This window comes from Piliocolobus tephrosceles, chromosome 12 (assembly GCF_002776525.5).
Source record: "Piliocolobus tephrosceles isolate RC106 chromosome 12, ASM277652v3, whole genome shotgun sequence".
Taxonomy (NCBI): Eukaryota; Metazoa; Chordata; class Mammalia; order Primates; family Cercopithecidae; genus Piliocolobus; species Piliocolobus tephrosceles.
The window spans coordinates 101,201,062-101,221,749 of NC_045445.1; the positions used below are offsets into that span (position 1 = coordinate 101,201,062).

Below are 20,688 nucleotides of genomic sequence, written 5' to 3' on the forward strand. Positions count from 1 at the left end.
AGCCCTTTGTCAGATGAGTAGATTGCAAAAATTTTCTCCCATTCTGTAGGTTGCCTGTTCACTCTGATGGTAGTTTCTTTTGCTGTGCAGAAGCTCTTTAGTTTAATTAGATCCCATTTGTCAATTTTGGCTTTTGCTGCCGTTGCTTTTGGTGTTTTAGACATGAAGTCCTTGCCCATGCCTATGTCCTGAATGGTACTACCTAGGTTTTCTTCTAGGGTTTTTATGGTATTAGGTCTAACATTTAAGTCTCTAATCCATCTTGAATTAATTTTCATATAAGGAGTAAGGAAAGGATCCAGTTTCAACTTTCTACTTATGGCTAGCCAGTTTTCCCAGCACCACTTATTAAATAGGGAATCCTTTCCCCATTTCTTGTTTTTCTCAGGTTTGTCAAAGATCAGATGGCTGTAGATGTGTGGTATTATTTCTGAGGACTCTGTTCTGTTCCATTGGTCTATATCTCTGTTTTGGTACCAGTACCATGCTCTTTTGGTTACCGTAGCCTTGTAGTATAGTTTGAAGTCAGGTAGCCTGATGCCTCCAGCTTTGTATTTTGACTTAGGATTGTCTTGGCAATGCGGGCTCTTTCTTGGTTCCATGTGAACTTTAAAGCCGTTTTTTCCAATTCTGTGAAGAAACTCATTGGTAGCTTGATGGGGATGGCATTGAATCTATAAATAACCTTGGGCAGTATGGCCATTTTCACGATATTGATTCTTCCTATCCATGAGCATGGTATGTTCTTTCATTTGTTTGTGTCCTCTTTGATTTCACCGAGCAGTGGTTTGTAGTTCTCCTTGAAGAGGTCCTTGACATCCCTTGTAAGTTGGATTCCTAGGTATTTTATTCCCTTTGAAGCAATTGTGAATGGAAGTTCATTCATGATTTGGCTCTCTGTTTGTCTGTTACTGGTGTATAAGAATGCTTGTGATTTTTGCACATTAATTTTGTATCCTGAGACTTTGCTGAAGTTGCTTATCAGCTTAAGAAGATTTTGGGCTGAGACAATGGGGTTTTCTAAATATACAATCATGTCATCTGCAAACAGAGACAATTTGACTTCTTCTTTTCCTAACTGAATACCCTTGATTTCTTTCTCTTGCCTGATTGCCCTAGCCAGAACTTCCAACACTATGTTGAATAGGAGTGGTGAGCGAGGGCATCCCTGTCTTGTGCCAGTTTTCAAAGGGAATTTTTCCAGTTTTTGTCCATTCAGCATGATATTGGCTGTGTGTTTATCATAAATAGCTCTTATTATTTTGAGGTACGTTCCATCAATACCGAATTTATTGAGCGTTTTTAGCATGAAGGGCTGTTGAATTTTGTCAAAGGCCTTTTCTGCATCTGCTGGTGATGAGCTGCGTTCCTTTGCAGGGGGAGATGCGCTCTTATTTTTTGAATTTCCAGCTTTTCTGCCCTGCTTTTTCCCTATCTTTGTGGTTTTATCTGCCTCTGGTCTTTGATGATGGTGACGTACTGATGGGGTTTTGGTGTAGGTGTCCTTCCTGTTTGATAGTTTTCCTTCTAACAGTCAGGACCCTCAGCTGTAGGTCTGTTGGAGATTGCTTGAGGTCCACTCCAGACCCTGTTTGCCTGTGTATCAGCAGCAGAGGCTGCAGAAGATAGAATATTACTGAATAGCGAGTGTACCTGTCTGATTCTTACTTTGGGAGCTTCCTCTCAGGGGTGTACTCCACCGTGTGAGGTGTGGGGTGTCAGTCTGCCCCTAGTGGGGGATGTCTCCCAGTCAGGCTACTCAAGGGTCAGGGACCCACTTGAGCAGGCAGTCTGTCCCTTCTCAGATCTCAACCTCCGTGTTGGGAGATCCACTGCTCTCTTCAAAGCTGTCAGACAGAGTCGTTTGCGTCTGCAGAGGTTTCTGCTGCTTTTTTGTTGTTGTTGTTGTTTAGCTGTACCCTGTCCCCAGAGGTGGAGTCTCAGTTGAAAATGCAGAAATCACCGGTCTCCTGTGTCGCTCGCACTGGGAGTTGGAGACTGGAGCTGTTTCTATTCGGCCATCTTGCTCCCTTCCCTCTCCCATTTATTTACTTTTTAAACAAATCATAGAATCTTAGAAGTTAGATGAGATCCAGCTATCTTCTAGTACAAGAATGCTTTATTTAGCAGCCTTGACAGGTGATCATGAAGCACTGGTATACAAGGAAGAAGGAAACTAACACTGAGTGCCTATTATATGCAAGTTTATTTCAAAGTTTATTTCAAACTTCTTTTCACATAGTAACATGTTACCTATATACTGAGCCACATTTATCAAATAAATGGATTTCTTCAGCATAATTGCTTTGATTACAAAATCTTTAATTTAAAAAATTTATATAGGCTGGGCGTGGTGGTTCATGCCTGTAATCCCAGCATTTTGGGAGGCAGAGGCAGGTGGATCACCTGAGGTCAGGAGTTCAAGACCAGCCTGGCCAACATAGTGAAACCCCATCTCTACTAAAAATACAAAAAATTAGCTGGGCATGGTGGCAGACACCTGTAATCCCAGCTACTCAGGAGGCTGAGGCAGGAGAATCGCTTGAACCCAGGAGGCAGAGGTTGCAGTGAGCTGAGATCGCACCATTGCATTCTAGCCTGGGCAACAAGAGTGAGACTCTGTCTCCAAAAAAAGAAAAAAGAAAGAAAGAAAGAAAAAAACTTATATATACTGTAATTTATCCTTTTTAATGTTCAGTTAAAGTTTTGACAAAAGTATACTATTGTAATTACTATCACAAACAATATATTAAAAAGTTCCATGCATAATTGTTTTTAAAATGTCAATTAATCAACAGGTATTTACTGACTACTGATGTGTCTAGTAGTCACTGGTTAGTCTTTAAGTGGAGATATGCCAGGCAATGAGAAAAGGCATAAGAAAAAGGTATTGGCCAGGCGCGGTGGCTCAAGCCTGTAATCCCAGCACTTTGGGAGGCCGAGATGGGCGGATCACGAGGTCAGGAGATCGAGACCATCCTGGCTAACATGGTGAAACCCCGTCTCTACTAAAAAATACAAAAAACTAGCTGGGCGAGGTGGCGGGCGCCTGTAGTCCCAGCTACTCGGGAGGCTGAGGCAGGAGAATGGCGTAAACCCGGGAGGCGGAGCTTGCAGTGAGCTGAGATCCCACCACTGCACTCCAGCCTGGGCAACAGAGCGAGACTCTGTCTAAAAAAAAGAAAGAAGAAAAAGGTATTATGCCTGCCTCCAAAGAATTCCCCCAGTTTAATCATTAAAGGCATGGTTTTACACATGAAGCAAGCACAAGATGCAAGAAAATACAGGCAATCCACTAGGTAATCATCTGTGTGAGATGTGGGCTCTAGTCTTGACATTGCCATCATGCGACTTTGAATAAGTCATTTATTATTATTTCTTATCTGGGCCTTCCTTTCCTCATTCATAACTAGAAGGGGCTGTCTCAATTTCTAAGGTTCCTCCTAACTATAAGCACATGTGATTCAGGTAGTGAGGGTTCAGGGTATGGATGGAGGGCTGGGAAGTTGAGAAGAGCTTTATGGCACTGAGGTGGTCAATGGATTGATTTCACAGGGTTAGAGAATGAGAGTAAGTAGGAGGGATGCAACATAGAGCTGAGGTGGGGTGTAATGAACTGTCTGTCATAGGGCTGTGATGGGGGCAAATGGATGGATGCTGGTGCAGTGGAGCAAAGAAGAACTACAAGGTGCTATCTGGAAGAATGTGTTGAAGTCAAGCTTTGAAATTTTGTGAGAGCCAAGAGGACTGGGAAGTTTGGTTGTCTATTAAGCAAAGAGAGGAGTGACACCACAATGACAGTAATCCACAACAGTCTTTTACTGAAAACTTGCCATGGTCATGCCCTCTAAGCCCTGGGGATATAGCAGTACAAACCCTGCCCTTTCAGTTATTTATTGCTATGTAATTCACCCCAAAACTTAGTAGCTTAAAATAATGACCATTTTTATTAGCTCACAATTCTGTGGATTAGCAATTTGGGCTAGAATCAGCTAGGTGGTTGTTCTGCTGGTCTTTTCTGTGGTCCCTCAGATGGTGACAGTCATCTGCCAATGTAACTGGGGCTGAATGTTCTAAGATGGCTTCACTCACATATCTGATGGCTGGTTGATGACTGGATCTCTCTCTCCCTCTCCATACCATCTCTCTTCCTCCAGCAGGTTAGCTGGGGCTTCCTCACATGACTGCCTCAGAATGGAGAGTAAGAAGGAAGCTACAAGACTTCTTGAGACCTAGGCTCATAAGTCATTTGGAGTTACCTGTGCCATGTTTTACTGACCAAAGCAAGTCACAAGGATAGCCCAGATTCAAGGAGTAGAGAAACAGACTCCACCTCTTGTTGGGAGGATCTGCAAACTCACACTCTACGTGTACATACAGAGATGAAAGGACATTGTATCCATTAAGTATTCTACCACACTATCCCATCTGGGTAAATGAGCGTTGAACACATTTAGTCTTGTGGGGCTTCAGAGGTGGAAGAAACCACTGTAGTGAAAAGATGAGCTTTTCACTGGGTCCTGAAGAACACACAGGATGGAACAAACCCAGAGCAATGTGGAGAACACTCCAGGCAGAGGCAGACGGTCAGAATGACTTATGGTATGTTTAGACTCCAGTGAATACATGCTTGGATAGAGTGGCTAGAGAAAAGTATTTGAGAGGAGTCAAGGGTAGTGGGAAAGATTATGATTGGGTATGGGGGACCCTGAATGTCAGGTTCTAGGGAGTACACACACTACTTACTGTGCAGCGCACAGCCAGAGGTCAGTGGTAGCCTAGTGGTGCGGGTGGGAAACGAGGGTATAGTGAAGAAACCTTTTGAGTCTGCATCTTTATGGACAGCAGTCCAGAAGGAAGTTGAGTCAGACTTGGAATATGGTGGCACAGAGATTATGGGAAGAAGGAAGTCTAGAGACAGTTACCCTAAAGGCAAGTGTCTACATGGATTACCCTTAAGAGGCTAAGGGGCATAATTGGAGCTCTTTCAAGTAAGTTTATTTAGAAGTCTAAAAAAGCTTCTTCTTGCATCTTAACTTTTCTAATCCATACTACCAACTAAAGAAAGAAAAAAAAGTTTCTTCTGGATTTATGTTAGTTATTCTAGAGAGAGCTAAATTTAGGCTCATCACACACAGATACACAAACACCTCTCCTGCATAAGTTTCATGTGAGACAAGTAGGATACAGCTGTTTATAGTCAAAGTTTTGTCTATATTTGAAAAGACAACATTCCTGGTGTTAACACTGTAAGTGGGCAAGGAATCATGAGGAAGGCTAGAAACCAAAACGGAGCCAGGGAAATGCTGTCTGCAGTCTATACTCTGAAGCCATACTTTACCCAGGCAGACTGTATAGCCACACTTTTCACAATGGTAGCATGGCAAAGCAGCAGTTTTGACAATCTGCAAAATGTATATTTCTTTTCCAAACTACTGTTTTCCACAGGAAGTATATGGCCATTAGATCATGCTACATGCAGCTGGGAAGGATGGCTCACACTTGTAATCTCAGCACTTTGGGAGGCTGAGGGAGGAGAATCACTTGAGGCCAGGAATTTAAAACCAGCCTGCACAATATAGTGAGACCCTGTTTCTACAAAAAACAAAACAAAACAAAACAAAACCCACCATTTAATTAGCTAGGCATGGTGGTGTGCACCTGTAGTCCTAGCTACTTAGGAGGCTGAGGTAGAACAATTGCTTGAGCCCAGGAGTTCAAGGTGCGCTATCTATGATAGCACCACTGCACTCCAGCCTCGGTGACAGAGTGAAATCCTGTCTTTAAGAAAAAACAAAAAACACAAATAAGAACATGCTACATGTAATTTTTTTTACACAGAATGACAATTGATGTTTGGTTTGTTAATTGTATAGGACGCAGTAAGCCCCCTTCAGGTATTTGTGGGAGATAAGATGCAGAGAACCTGAGGGTTTTCTATCACTCTGTCTAGCTGTATACCTGCAAGTCACATGTATACAAATAGGTCACAGAGTAAGAAAGTATGGCATTAGTTGCCAAAGTGAATAGAAAAGACAGGACTTAATGAGGAAATATGTAGTAAGGGATGGCATCCAAAAGAGTAGAATTCAGGGTAGTGGAAAATCTCTCGCTGAGATAGAATTTACAGGAATTTGGAAGAATTGGCCAAGGCAGGATTGGCAGGGCAAAGAGGGAAGGATGTCCCAGCTGTGAGGAGAGGTTCCAGGTAAACATGAGTGTTGGACTGTTGATGGTACGGGGGAGGGAAGGCAGTGCAGAAACAGTCCAGAGATGACATCTCTAAGATTGTGAGCTCGAGACTTCTTGTTCCACTCAGTTCTCCTGAAATCCCAGGTAAAGAACTGCCACAGTTGATGGACTGTACCATGTGAAAATATTACAAAACGATGAACAGACAATAAAAGAACATTTAGGTTCCTTATTACAAATGCTGAATTTCATTCACTGCCTGGTGGGTGAATGGGTAGTATTCTGTGCATACCTCACAGGATAGGGGAAAATTCTCCAGGGGAAAACATATCCTCTCTGCCTTTGGTACCTGCTCAGACTGCAGACCATACTATGTGGCAGTTATGCAAGAAAGGGTCTCCACTGCATTTTCTAATGGTATAGTGCTCTAGGGCAAGACTTGCTGAGTATTTCTGTAATTCCGACCTCAATGTGTTCCTCAAAACTGGGGAGATTAAGCCAGGTGTGGTGGCTCCTGCCTGTAATCCCAGCACTTTCTGAGGCCAAGGCAGGTGGATCTCCTGAGCTCAGGAGTTTGAGACCAGCCTGGGGAATATGGTGAAACCCCATCTCTACAAAAAAATACAAAAATTAGCTGGGCATGGTGGTGTGTGCCTGTAGTCTCGTCTACTTGGCAGGCTGAGGTAGGAGGATTGCTTGAGCCCAGAAGGTGGAGGTTCCAGTGAGCCAAGATCGTGCCACTGCACTCCAGCATGGGCAACAAAGTGAGACCTTGTCTCGGAAAAAAAAAAAGAGAGAGAGAGCTCCTGTAAAAAGATGTGTTTTAAGATAAAAATTGAGAAATCATAGATGGCTAACATCATGGGAGCTCCAAGAAATCAGGCCTTGTCAGCATCCTCAACAGGTAGCTTTCTTTAAAAAAGTACAAAAACAAAGTTTGGTGATTATACAAATTATCTATTTTGTGGGGAAGTACTCAGGTTTATGCAACTGAAGAGTGTCTAGCTTGAGATTTAGTATATAGCAAGCACTCAGTAAGTGTTCACTGATTCTGAGCTACTTTTTTCAGCTTCTTACATGAAATATAGCAATGTATTCAGTTTTTGGTGAATATGATTCTTCGATGTTGAGAGGGCAAGTCAAACCACCGAACTTGGGCATCTGGTCCAACCTCTGGACGTTATACAAGACTCTCATACATCTATGTTCCTAAACTTTTTCACCACTGAGGACTTTTGAAAATTTCCCCAGAGACAGCATATTTTGAAGGCTTGCCTACCAAACACACCACAATTACAGATTAATTTCTCCATTTTAATTCATCAAAGATGAATGTTTCTCACAAAAAAGGTTCTATTAAACATGAGATAATAATATATTCACTATATCATACATTGCTCAGCATTTTATCCTTAATGTCATTTATTCCACACAACAATACCAGTGGTTATTAACTTCATTTCACAAATGAGGAAAGTGAGGCACAAAGAGGTTAAACTGACTCAAGGCTGCACAGCTAGTAAAAAGAAAAAGCAGGATTCAAACTTGGGTCTCTGCTGCTCCATCCATTCTAGCATTCAAACTCTAGCTAACTAGTTTTACCATGAATGGTAGTACAGTTCTAGCAATCATACTCCCAAGTATTTATCCCAGAGAAATGCAAACTTATATGCCCACAAACACATGTACATGAATTTTTATAGTGGCTCTACTCAATCACCAAAAACTGGAAACAACTAAAATGCCCTTCAATCGTGAATGATTAAACAAGCTGTGGTATATTTGGACAATGGAATACGACTCAGCAATAAAAAGGAACAAACCATTGACATACACAACTTGGATGAATCTCAAAAGCATTACCCTGAGAGAGGAAAATGAGACTCAAAAGATTACAGTTTGACTCCATTTATGTGATATTCTCAAAATAACATAACTGTAGTGATAGAACACAGATCAGTGGCTGCCAGAGTTTGGGATGGAAAGAGAATATGACTAAAGAGTCAGCATAGAGGAATTTTTTGGGGTAATAGAACTGTTCTGCACCTTGATTGTGGTGGACTGTGGTGGTGGTTGCACTGATCTATATATGTGTTGAAAGTCCATAGAACCAGGCATGGTGGCTCACGCTTGTAATCCCAGCACTTTGGGAGGATCACTTGAGCCCAGTTTCAAGACTAGCCTGGGCAATATAGTGAGACCTCGTCTCTAAAAAAAACTAAAAAATTAGCTGGGTGTGGTGATGCCTGCCTGTAGACCTAGCTACTCAGGAAGCTAAGGTCGGAGGACTGCTTGAGCCCAGGAGTTCAAGGCTACAGTAAGCGACAACTGTGACACTCCAGCTTGGGCAACAAAGCGACACCCTGTCTTAAAAAAAAAAAAAAATTGGCCGGGCATGGTGGCTCACGTCTGTAATCCCAGCACTTTGGGAGGCCGAGGCGGGTGGATCACGAGGTCAGGAGATCGAGACCATCCTGGTTAACACAGTGAAACCCCGTCTCTACTAAAAAATACAAAAAATTAGCTGGGTGTGGTGGCAGGCGCCTGTAGTCCCAGCTACTCGGGAGGCTGAGGTAGGAGAATGGCATGAATCCAGGAGGCACAGCTTGCAGTGAGCCAAGATCACGCCACTGCACTCCAGCCTGGGCGACAGAGCAAGACTCCGTTTCAAAAACAAAAACAAAAAAATCCACAGAACCATAAATAACCCCAAAGTCCATCCTACTGTATAATTTTTTTAAGTCAACAGGCCAGGTGCAGTGCCTCAGGCCTATAATCTCAGCACTTTGGGAAGCTGAGGCAGGAGGATCACTTGAGCCCAGGAGTTCAAGACCAGCCTGGGCAACACAGTAAAGTCCCATCTCTTAAAAAAAAAAAAAAAAAAGAAAAGAAACAAAATTAGCTGGGCGTGGTGGTGTACACCTGTAGTCCTAGCTGCTCAGGAAGCTGAGGTGGGAAGATTACTTGAGCCCAGGAGTTTGACGCTGCAGTCAGCTATGATAGCGCCAGTGCACTCCAGCCTAGGTGACGGAGTAAGACACTGACTCTCAAAAAAAAAAAGTCAATAGATTTTTTTTTTTTTTTTTTGGAGACAGAGTCTTGCTGTCGCCCAGGCTGGAGTGCAGTGGAGCTATCTTGGCTCACTGCAAGTTCTGCCTCCCGTGTTCACGCCATTCTCCCGCCTCAGCCTCCCAAGTAGCTGGGACTACAGGCACCCGCCACCACCCCCGGCTAATTATTTTTGTTTTTTTAGTAGAGATGGGGTTTCACCATGTTAGCCAGGATGGTCTCGATCTCCTGACCTCGTGATCCACCCGCCTCGGCCTCCCAAAGTGCTGGGATTACAGGCATGAGCCAACGCGCCCAGCCAACAGGTCACCTTTTTAGTTACTACTAATTTCTGTGTTTCCCATTTACTACAACATTTCCACTGACCACTAACAACAGGATTTAAAAATTAAAATAGCTATACTATAAAGTGAAACAAAGAACCATTATCATGCCACACATCCCCACTGAATGATAATAGTCATCTCTTTAAATAAGCATTCCTCAAAAGTTAAATCAATTTGAGAGCTTATTCCCTCAAAAATAAAAGTATTTTACTAAGTTGTTAGATGGCATGATATTTCACATAGCAATTTGTATAGTAAAACAGAAATAGTAATCAAAATTAACCCTGGAAAGGAGAATGTGATAGGATGAGGATGTCAAGGACAACCGTGGCTCTTTCCACAATTTTTCAATTTTTGCTAGGATGCATTCATGTATCATTAGTATAAAAATAGAGTTCTTAAAAGAATTAAACCCTTCTAGATTGAAATGGAGATATTGTACAAGTTCCAATATCGTTCCCTCCATGGAGTTTCCACTGCCCTTGGGGACCCCTTGGTTATTCCACTTACCAAGTCAGGTTTGTATTCTACTCAATACCTAGCGCCTCACTCATAGCACAGTGGGCACTCAACAAATGTCTGCAGAAGCGAACGGCACCTGGCAATGTGGAGAACAAAAATGACAAAAACATGGTCACTAACAAAATCTATAATCTAAATAGAAAAAGTCATGCTCTAATTTTGAGTGATGCAAATTACTGAGTGCTAATGACATATTAAAAAACTACAGGCATACACTGAATTTGGAAGAGAACAAGACAAACATAAAATGTTTAAGTGGGATAGAGGCTTTTTAAGCCTAAAACAGGGAGAAACCAAACTAGAATCAATTATTCCTGGCTCCCTAGCCATAAAACCATAAAATTCAAGAGAGTAAGAAAAATAAAAATAAAGGAAAACTAACCTGTACTGAGTTTCTATGTACCATGCACTGCATTAGACATTTATATCGATTAAAACTTTCAGGTTTCAGCTTGAATATAAAGCACTAGGATGCTATCATCTCCATTCTCACAACAAGAAAAATGCTAGACAAACTGAAAAGCAATTACTTTTCTTTGACGTATGACAGAACTTTGACATATGACAGAACATATGAGGTCCTAGGACAAACCACTATCCCACAATCTCAATATATGGAAAAACACATACCCGCAGGGAGACACAGGATCCGAGCATATAAACTTGTAGGAAGACCAAACTAGAAGTTCTGACAAATTACTGGAGACCAGAGTATGAGCTGCCATGAGAGTGTGAAGCTTGTAAGAGGTTGCTACACTCTTACAAGTTTTTCCTACAGGAATTCCACCAGGCTCTCACAGGGAAGATCAGGGAAAAATCTCAAAGAAAGCGCCCACCATGGTGCTGGCTGGCTGGCTGAGGAAAACAGCACCCACTGCGAAACCTACCCAGATCCCTTTATCCCCAATACAGAACAAAAAGGCTTAGTCTTCAGGGGGAAGGACATGAAACCCATGGTTGGAGAACACTGGTGGATACCCACTGCAGCTAGGGTAAAGGGAACATGGGAAAAAGAAAAAGAAGCTCCAGTCCAGGAGGAGGAAAAGGAAATCTTGCCAAGGACACACTCAAGACCCATCAGAGAACTCCCTCCTCCTCTACTAACTACAACCTGGCAAACCAGCTCCATGGTTAAGAACAATAGAATATAACTGGGAGAGCTGGTAAAGATAGCTCTTGGGAAGCAGCACAGAGTAAAAACCCAAAGCAAAGCAAGAGTCAAAATGAATGTATCACTAGAGAAATCAGAAATCTCTAGTGCCTGGTGGAGCACAGTGGCTCACGCCTGTAATCTCAGCACTCTGGGAGGCCAAGGCAGGAGGATCGCTTGAACCTAGAAATTCAAGACCACACTGGGCAACATAGGGAAACTTCATGCCTACAAAAAAAACAAAAAAATTTAAAAATTAGCTGGGCATGGTAGCACGCACTGTGGTCCCAGCTACTCAGGAGGCTGAGGCTGGAGGACTGCTTGAGCCCAGAAGGTTGAGAGGTTGAGGCTGCAGTGAGCCATGATCGTGTCACTGTACTCCAGCTTGGGTGACAGAGCAAGACCCTGTCTCAAAAAACAAAAAAAAAAAAAAAAAAAAAAGAAAAAAAGAGAGAGAGAGAAAAGGAAAGAAAAGAAATCTCTGGTACCCATAGCAAAACAAAACCAACCCGATATCAAATAGGTCAACTCTTGCTGGGCGCGGTGGCTCACACTTGTAATCCCAGCACTTTGAGAGGTCAAGGCACTTGAACCCAGGAGTTTCAGACCTAGTCTGGACAACATGGTGAAACCCCATCTCTACAAAAGATCTTAAAAATTAGCTGGACATGGTGGAGCACACCTATAGTCCCAACTACTTGGGAGCCTGAGATAGGAGGATCGCTGAGCCCAGGAGGTTGAGGCTGCAGTGAGGTATGATCATGCCACTGCACTCCAGCCTGGGTGACAGAGCGAGACTCTGTCTCAAAAGCAAAAACACAAAAACAAAAAAACACAGGCCAACTCCTGACCAGATTAACACAAATCCCCATAGATATGTTCTTCTCCAAACATATCAAATATTAACCTAAGCATCTCCTGCCCATGTTCAGCTTTTGGCATATTTAGGAGGCGTAACAAAAGGCAAGAAAACACTCCAAGTGACAAACGAATTATTAAATCCAGACTCAGTAAATGCAGATGTTGAGATTATCAGAAACAAAACTTAAAAGAACTATGATTAATATCTTAAAGACTCTAACATAAAAAATAGAAAATCTGCAAGACCAGACAAATAATTTCAGCAAAGAGATAGAAACTGTAAGAATGAATCAAAGGGAAATGCTAGAAATTAAAAAAAAAAACAGCAAGAAAAACAATGGGCTCAACAGTAGACTTGACACAGCCAAGGAAACAATCAGTGAGCTTGAAGACCAAGCTTATTGATCAGTCAATAAAAATTAAAAAGAGACAAATTAATGAAAATATTGAAGAGCATTCAAGAACTGTGGGGTAATAACAAACAATATAATACACTTGTAACTGGAATCCCAGAAAGAGAAAAAAAAAAAGAACAGGATAGAAGAATTATTTGAAGAAACAATGGCTGAGAACTTTCCAAAATTAGTGACAGACAACAAACCATAGATATAATAAAGTTCAGAGAACACAAAGCAGGATAAAAATGAAAAAATTTTAAAAGCCACAGTTAGGCATATCATATTCAAGCTGCTGAAAACCAAAGACAAAAAGAAAACCTTCAAAGTAGTCAGAGGAAAAAATGACACATTAACTATGGAGGAACAAGGATAAGAATTACAGCAGCCTCAAACTAACATGGGAACAGAGAGCCAAACACCACATGTTCTCACTCATTGGTGGGAGAGTTGAACAATGGGAACATATGGACGCAGGGAGGGGAGCATCACACGCTGGGATCTGTCGGGGGGGGGGGGGGGGGGGCGGGGGGGGGGATAGAATTGGAAGAGGTGCCTGAAGTGGGTGATGGATTGATGGGTGCAGCGGGCCACCATGGCACGTGTATACCTACGTGGCAGACTTGCACATTCTGTGCATGTATCTCAGAACTTAAGGTATTTAAAAAAAAAAAAAAAAAGAATTACAGCAGCCTTCTCCTCAGAAACTATGTAAGCCAGGCAATGGTGGAGTACTATGATGAAAGAGGAAAAAAACCTGTCAACCCACGAAAGTGTCCTTTCAAAAGTGAAGGAAAATGAAAACTTTCTCAAACAACCAAAAACAGAGAATTTACTGCCAGCAGATCTGCCCTCAAAAGATAGGTTAAAGGGAATTCTTTAGGCAGAAAGACTGTGATCGAGGTAGGAAACCTGGATTACCATAAAGAAATTAAGAGTATTGGAAAAAGAATAAATGAAGGTAGAATATAATCTTATTAAACATTTGAAAAGCCAATTTCCCCAAACACCAGCTAAGGGCCAATCGTGCATACTGGCCTTCTAAAGATAGCAGCCTCAGCCCTGCTATGTTAACTCTTTTCTGCACAACACAGTATATTTAAAAAAAAAATCCTACCACATCATACTTGATGGTGAGAGATGGAATGCTTTCCAAGATTGGAACAAGTTAAGGATGTCCTCTCTCACCACTACAATTCTGAAAAAGAAGAAGAAAGCCAGGCCAGGTGTGGCGGCTCGCACCTATAATTACAACACTTTGGGAGGCCAAAGCAAGAGGATCACTTGAGGCAGGAGTTCAAGACCAGCCCGGGAAACATAGCAAGACCTTATCTCTGCACAAAAAATATTTTAAAATAGCTGGGCATAGTGGCATGTGCCCATAGCCCCATCTACTCAAGAGGCCGAGACAGGAGGATCACTTGAGCCCAGGAGTTCAAGGCTGCAGTGAGCTATGATGGGGCCACTGCACTCTAGCCTAGGTAACAGAGTAAGACCCTGTCTCTTAAAAAGCAAAAAAGGCCGGAGGTAGTGGCTCATGCCTGTAATCTCAGCACTTTGGGAGGCCAAGGTGGGAGGACTGCTTAAGACCAGGAGTTTGAGACCAGCCTGGCCAATACAGTGAGACCCTGTTTCTATAAAAAAAAATTTTTTTTTTAATTAACTTAAGCATACCATGAGAGAAAAATTGTAAAAAGCCAGAGTACTCATATTACCTGATTTCTAGGCTTATTATAAAGCTATAATAATCAAGACTGTGTGTTAATGGAGAAATGATAGCTACATTGATCGATGCAACAGAGAGCCCAGAAACAGATCCACAGAAGCATAGCCAACTGATTTTTGATACATATGCAAAGGCAATTCAATGGAGAAAGGATAGTCTTTTCAACAAGTGGTGCTGGGACAACTAGATATCCATATGTGGAATATGAACCTCAATACATACTTCACATTCATGGCAGGAGAGAATATAAAACGGTAGAACCACTTTGGAACATAGTTTGGTAACTTCTGTCAAAGAAAAATCCACTAATCCCATTCCTACGGATTTATCCCAATAAACCGCAAACTTATGTCCACACAGAGATCTATCTGTACACTAATGTTTACCACAGCTCTATTCATAACCACCAAGAAACTGGTAACAACCAAGTCGTCCTTCAACAGGTGAATGAACAAACTGTGGTACATCCATACAATGGAATAGCATTCAGTAATGAAAAGCAACAGGCTATTCATTCACATAATATGGATGAATCCACTAAAAGCAAGAATAAAAAATGGCTATATATTGTATGATTCCACTCATGTGACATTCTGGAAAAGGCAGAATTACAGTTTAAAATTCAGAAGTATGCTATTGTGAGGCATTTCTAGGGGGAAAAACTGGCTAGAGTTTTTTTAAACAGGAATAGCTCTGATCAGGTCAACTTGGATAGAAGTCTATGGAAGTTCACATCACTATATATCATCTCTTTAAAAAAAATGTATTTAACTTTTAAAATAAGAAAATATATTCACATTGCTTAAAATTCAAAACACATATATAAAAGTTTATGTACTGAAACGTCTCCCTCTCACCCTCTACCTGCTTGGTCATGCATGCTCCAAAACTATCAGTGTCTTCAATATTCTTGATTGACCCTTAGGATATTACCAATCTTTTGCTACTACAAGCAATACTCCAATTAATATGTAAATATTTGTTGAATAAATTCCTGGAAGTGTTTGCGGGATCTAATGATGTGTGTGTTTATAAATTTTGACTGCTCTTTCAAGTCACTGACTTTTAAAATGTCAGAGATTTTAAATTTTTATCCTAGGAGGAAAGAAGAAAAGCTAAGATTCTATCACCAGGCAATTTTCTGGAGGAATGTACATCTCTTAAGACACGCAAAATGAGCCTTGTATAGTTTCCCACACATACTTTCTAGGGTCCAGTTGCATTTTCATGTAATATATTTCAGGCTACAAGCTGTTGTAAAGCCTATTTCAGTCATGTGGAAAGTGTTACTTCTGAGATCTTCACAAGCAAAGGTCAAAGGCTGATGCCCCAAATTGGTAATTCCTGGCCACTCACTTCATAGTGCAATGCTGGATTTTTCACTGCAACCACAGGAAGATTTTTAAATCTTGCCCAATTAAAACACATCTACAGAGAATCCCTTGTCCTTATTACCAATGCTCAAATAAGGATTTCCTCTCTTAGGTACAAATTATAAATCACATAAAGGTTCCAAGGAAAGACTGCAAATGTTTCTTTCATCTCTTAAGTGGTCGTGGTTCCCAAGTAACAGTCTTTTTGCTTGACCACAAAACCTAGTAGAGTCTAATACACTAGGGTTTTCGTGATAATGCTTGAATGGAAGGTTGAGAAAATCTAGGGACTCCTTTGAATAATAGCCATGCAAGATCAGAAAGCAGTTAAGCCACTCACGAGAATATCTATGTCCAAAACCACACTGTCTCCCGTCGGCTTCTTCCTAGAAAAACCATCACTCCATTCCACACTCGGTGGAAGAGGTGTTACCAATAGCACAATCACATTATTTAGTCTCTAGAATACACTACATTCAGAAATGGGTGTTTAATAAGATTTATCAAAGGTTAAGAGCTTACATTCACTGCTAATTATTATGAATTATTGCAGTAATGGCCCCCAATTTTTTCACATCTCCCTGTATCCACACCTTTGAATGGTCACCTCCCACAGTGACTCTGGGCTTGGCCACAGAAGCACTTCCATGCTTTAGCTTATGGGACAATAGCAAATGTGACACAGCAAACATTTGAAAAGTGCTTGTGCACTGGTGCTTGCTCTCAGTTGCTACTCTGTGACTTCAAGACCACCATGTTAGTAAGTCCAGACTAGCCAGTTGGAGGGCAGACCACATAGAGTGGAGATGAACCATCCCAGCTTAGGGCCTCCCAGACCAACCAGCCTGCCAACCAACAGATGTGTGAGTAAGGCTATCCCAGATCATCTAGCCACCAGCTAACCATCCTCCCCCAAAAAGCTAATTGACACAGGCTACTTAAAAGTAAATATGTTTGTGGCCTAGTACTTATGGGAAGGGGAACAGAACACTGGTTTTCCTCCTGTGAAGTTTACTCTGTAGATAAGAAATAGTTTCAAACAGAAAAACTTCCAGTACCTGGATGAGAATAAATAAATATATAAGTATTGAAAAAATACTTAAGTCTTCCCAGATTCTAACAAATGTGCTGTCTGCCATCACAGATGGCACACACATGCAAAAAACAAAAAACATAAAAAAAATTTCCATTTAGTCACTGAAGTATCTTTATCATGATATATTTAAACCAAAGTCTTATACTCGACAGTTCCATTTCTAACACTGAACAACAACTCAGGTTTCCAGGAATTACGTTTTCTCTCAATTCTACTTTTCCCCATGTGACAGGGATCAGTGAGAACTGAAAGAGCTCCCTTAATGCAGCCTAAAAAGCATCAGCTATATGAGCCTAATTAAACCTCCTTCTAGAAGCATTCTGAAGGACCAACTTCTTCCAGCATCATAGAAACTCTTTTTAGCCATGTTAATGGCAGTCAATAAAAACTGTTTAAGACTTACACATTTGGTCTGGGGACATTGCCTCTATTGGATTGCCTCTATTGGATTGCAAGAATATAGTGAGTTCTTTGAACTATTCTTGTAACATTTTGTAATTATCAAAATAAGTTTTTAAAATCTACAGAAGAATGTGTCTCAGAAGATTTCAACACACAAAGTCTAGTGTATTGGCCATGCTGGTGTCATATTTTCTTGTCATGTGTCTCAAAAAAACAAACAAACAAACAAACAAATAAATAAACAAACAAAAACCACATTCTAGGCTCGGGTTTCCTTGCCCAGCAGCCAATACCAAGTGAAAAGGAGCTCCTTGGGTAGCAGGGCACAGCCATGGTTCCTGGGTTGTGGCAAAGATTAAATTATTTGCTGCTTGAAAAGTATTGATGAACTCATAGGTGTCTCCTATTGGTCAAACCCCAGTACTATTTTCCCACACTAGGTCCTTTATTCAGTTGGTTGCCTTCTGAGTTATCACCTTCCTTTTCACAAGCCTAGCTATGGAATCAGGCGAGCTTTTCCCAAGACCCTTTTTCTCTTACTTTCTCCCAAGAAAAGCACAGAGGCAGTTCTAATGGTAAGAATTTTGCTGGTACTGTCTATGAAAAGACCTACAGGAACAAGGCAAAAATAACCATGGGGGAGTCACAAAGATTCCAGAAAACAGAAAACTCAAAGTGGTAGTTATTTGGTCTGTAATGATCACTTACTTGCTAGTAACCATTTATCCTTATATCACTTCTATTCATTCATCCTAGATCCTCCCCACCATGCAAACCAGAATGCTTCAGCTTTCCCAGCCAATGTAACTGGAACAACAGAAACTTGTGAGCCATTAAAGTGTCCCCAAGTTAGGAGAGTGCCAGACAGGCGTCACCTAACACTCACTTCTCACCTATATTGTGGGGCAAGTCAAGATCATAGTAAATTATACCTCAATGAGAGATTTTCTTAATGTAAGACAGCATATTACCTGTCTTCTCAGCTCCTATTTTGTGTAAGCTCCACAAAGAGATAGGTGCATTATGTCCCATGATAATGTTCAACTTCATTTTTGGACTAGCTCTCTACAACTCTGATCAAGGCTTGTAAGAGCCCTCTAATGCCATGTCTTCATCAACACCTGATGCCTCCTACCTCCCCCACCTCCTCCAAAATACTTGCCTAGTTCCAGCCAGACCTCAAAGTAGTGGGCAGAAAGAAGATACAGCTTTGTGTAGGTTACGGGGAAAAAATGGGTTGTTATGGTTGGTGGAACACAAGAGAGGGAAAAGACAAGCATTATTAAAGGAGAGAACCATACAAAACCCACAAGTCTTCAACACCCTTTCTTCTTTAACTTTCACCAATCCATACTTCTTAGCTATGATGCCAGCCCTGCACCATCACCTGTCCTGCTCCTGGGAATCTCCCCAACGGGCCTGAAGGTGGGTCACAACACTTCAGGGAGGAGTGGGGAGCCTTTCTCTACTTTTTTTCTACCTGTGACCAGATTCACATCGCATTGCTGAGGGCAAGCAACATGACTCAGAGAAGAGGGGAGAGAGAAAGTGTGAATTCTAGAGCCAGCGTTGCACCCCTGAGTACTCCAGAATTGACTGGACAGAAAATGCAAGGCAACAATATTGGGTTAAAAGCTATTCTCTAGCAAACAAAAGCGTAAAGAAGAGCACAACTGGTGAAAAGGTGGCAATGATAGTGGCTAACATCGATTGACAGTTGAATACACGCTGGGCACTGAAACACTTCTCAAAGATCTCAGGTAATCCTTGAAGAGAGGGTATTATCTTTTTACAGTTCAAGTATTTAAGCTCAGAGCTCACTTTAAATAAAGAGAAAATGATATGGAGGTAGAATACTTCTAGGTTAAACAAAAAAGAAAAAAAAAACTATTTTCACTTATCCGAAGAGTAATCACATGATGCTACAAAAGCATGAGAACCACACTACTCAAAGGGTACGAAGGCCGGGACTCACATTCTCATTGTCTACAGATGTTTTGGAAGTATTAAACTAAATAAAAACACAATGCTTTGTTCAGACCGACTCCTCTCTCAGCCCTACTCTTTCCCCCTCCCAGACCTAGGCTGACAAGAAGTGGCCAAAGGGAAAGTATTTAAGAGGAGAACCGGTCTGGGAAAGTGGACTGTGGGTTGCTTAAACTAAGCAAAGACGTTGTGCAACCAGTTTTTACCTAAATTATTTTTCATTACTTCCCAAATTTAGAGAGCAGCAGTTCACTTTATCAGACTGAACACAGGGAATGAGGTCGCCTTTCCCTCCAGGCCACCACTGGAATCACCTTCAACACGGTTTCTGACTTCTTACACAATCAGAGGGCGGAAGGGGGGAATCTCATCCTCAGCTTCATAGATAAACGCACCTCACGGCACACACACACACACAAAACAACTCGCGCACATCTGAGGCCACGGATTTCCTTGCAACTCAAAGTCGGAGAAGCGGCCAAACAAGTTTCTTGCCAAATCCCTAGTAGCTACATATGTCCCAGGGCTGCACAGCGATAAAAACTTTGAAACATGCCTCCACATACCACCATTGTGGTCACTCACTCCAGATCCCGCCACCCATTCCTCACAAATAACAAACGCAGGCTGCTCTGTGCAATTTAAAGCTAGACTCCACCGAAGCACTGGCTCTGCTCTGAAAAGCGGGAGAAAAAGATTGAAGGCTATTTAAAAAAAACAAAACAAAAAACGAAAAAACAAAACAAAACAAAAACAAACTACGGCCCCCGGGGCGGAGGGAATGAAACAAACTCGAAAGCTGGAGAAAAGTTAACTTTGCCGTGCCCAGCGGTGGGAAAATTTCTCGGAAAGACTAGCAAAGCCCTCACGATTTTCCCACCCCGGGACCGCCCGACGCTCGGCGGCCACGGACCCGCAGTTCGAACAATGCCGCCAGCGGGAGGGAAAGTTCGCCGACCCGCCGGGCCCGCGCTCTCGCTCCCGCCGGGTGGGCACCCGAGCTCCCCGGGGTGCCTCGCCGCACCCAGCACCACCCGTTCTTCCCTCTCCAGGCACTCGGTTCTTTCCGCCCCCCAACATCTAAACAGCCAGGGCGCGCCCTCGCTCCCTGGAGCATCCGACCCCTGGCGGTCGACAGAGCAGGTCCTCCCGCCACAGGTCTGGCCCCGTCAGCCCCGAAGCCAGGCAAAGGGCAGGGACTGAGGAGGGGGCGCCAGGAGGGGGCACCGGAGGAAAGAGCCGCAACAGTTATGGCGCTCAATTCCTGCCCGGTGTAGCTGAGAGCTGCAGCTGAGCTCGCGCGTCCGCCCCCGCCCCCCGCCCGGGCCACCAAGCACTGCCCGGGCCGGCAGAGGGGCCACTAGGCACTTTACCTCAGCCCACACACGCTCTCGGCCCCAAGGCGCCGGGGACGCCGGAGGCGACCACGATGTGGAACCGGAGCGACCCGGAGCGCGGCGAGGCTGGGCCGGGACTGTGCGCTCCGCGCCGCCCGCTTCCACTCCCGGAGGCCGCCGCTCCCGCCGCCCACCCGGCGCGACGCCCCAAATCTCGCCCGCGCCGGGTCCGGCCTCCGCGGCGCCTACCTTC

General features: G+C 42.8%; 1 protein-coding gene across 1 annotated transcript in view; it reads right to left on the reverse strand.

The window, feature by feature from the left end:
* The window catches only part of JADE3 (jade family PHD finger 3), a 158,116-nt gene that overhangs the window by 137,003 nt on the left and 425 nt on the right, over nucleotides 1–20,688 (reverse strand). Inside the window, exon 2 of the mRNA XM_023202753.1 lies at nucleotides 10,098–10,185. The gene's annotated coding sequence lies outside the window, so the exon portion shown is untranslated. The remainder of the gene's footprint in view (nucleotides 1–10,097; nucleotides 10,186–20,688) is intronic.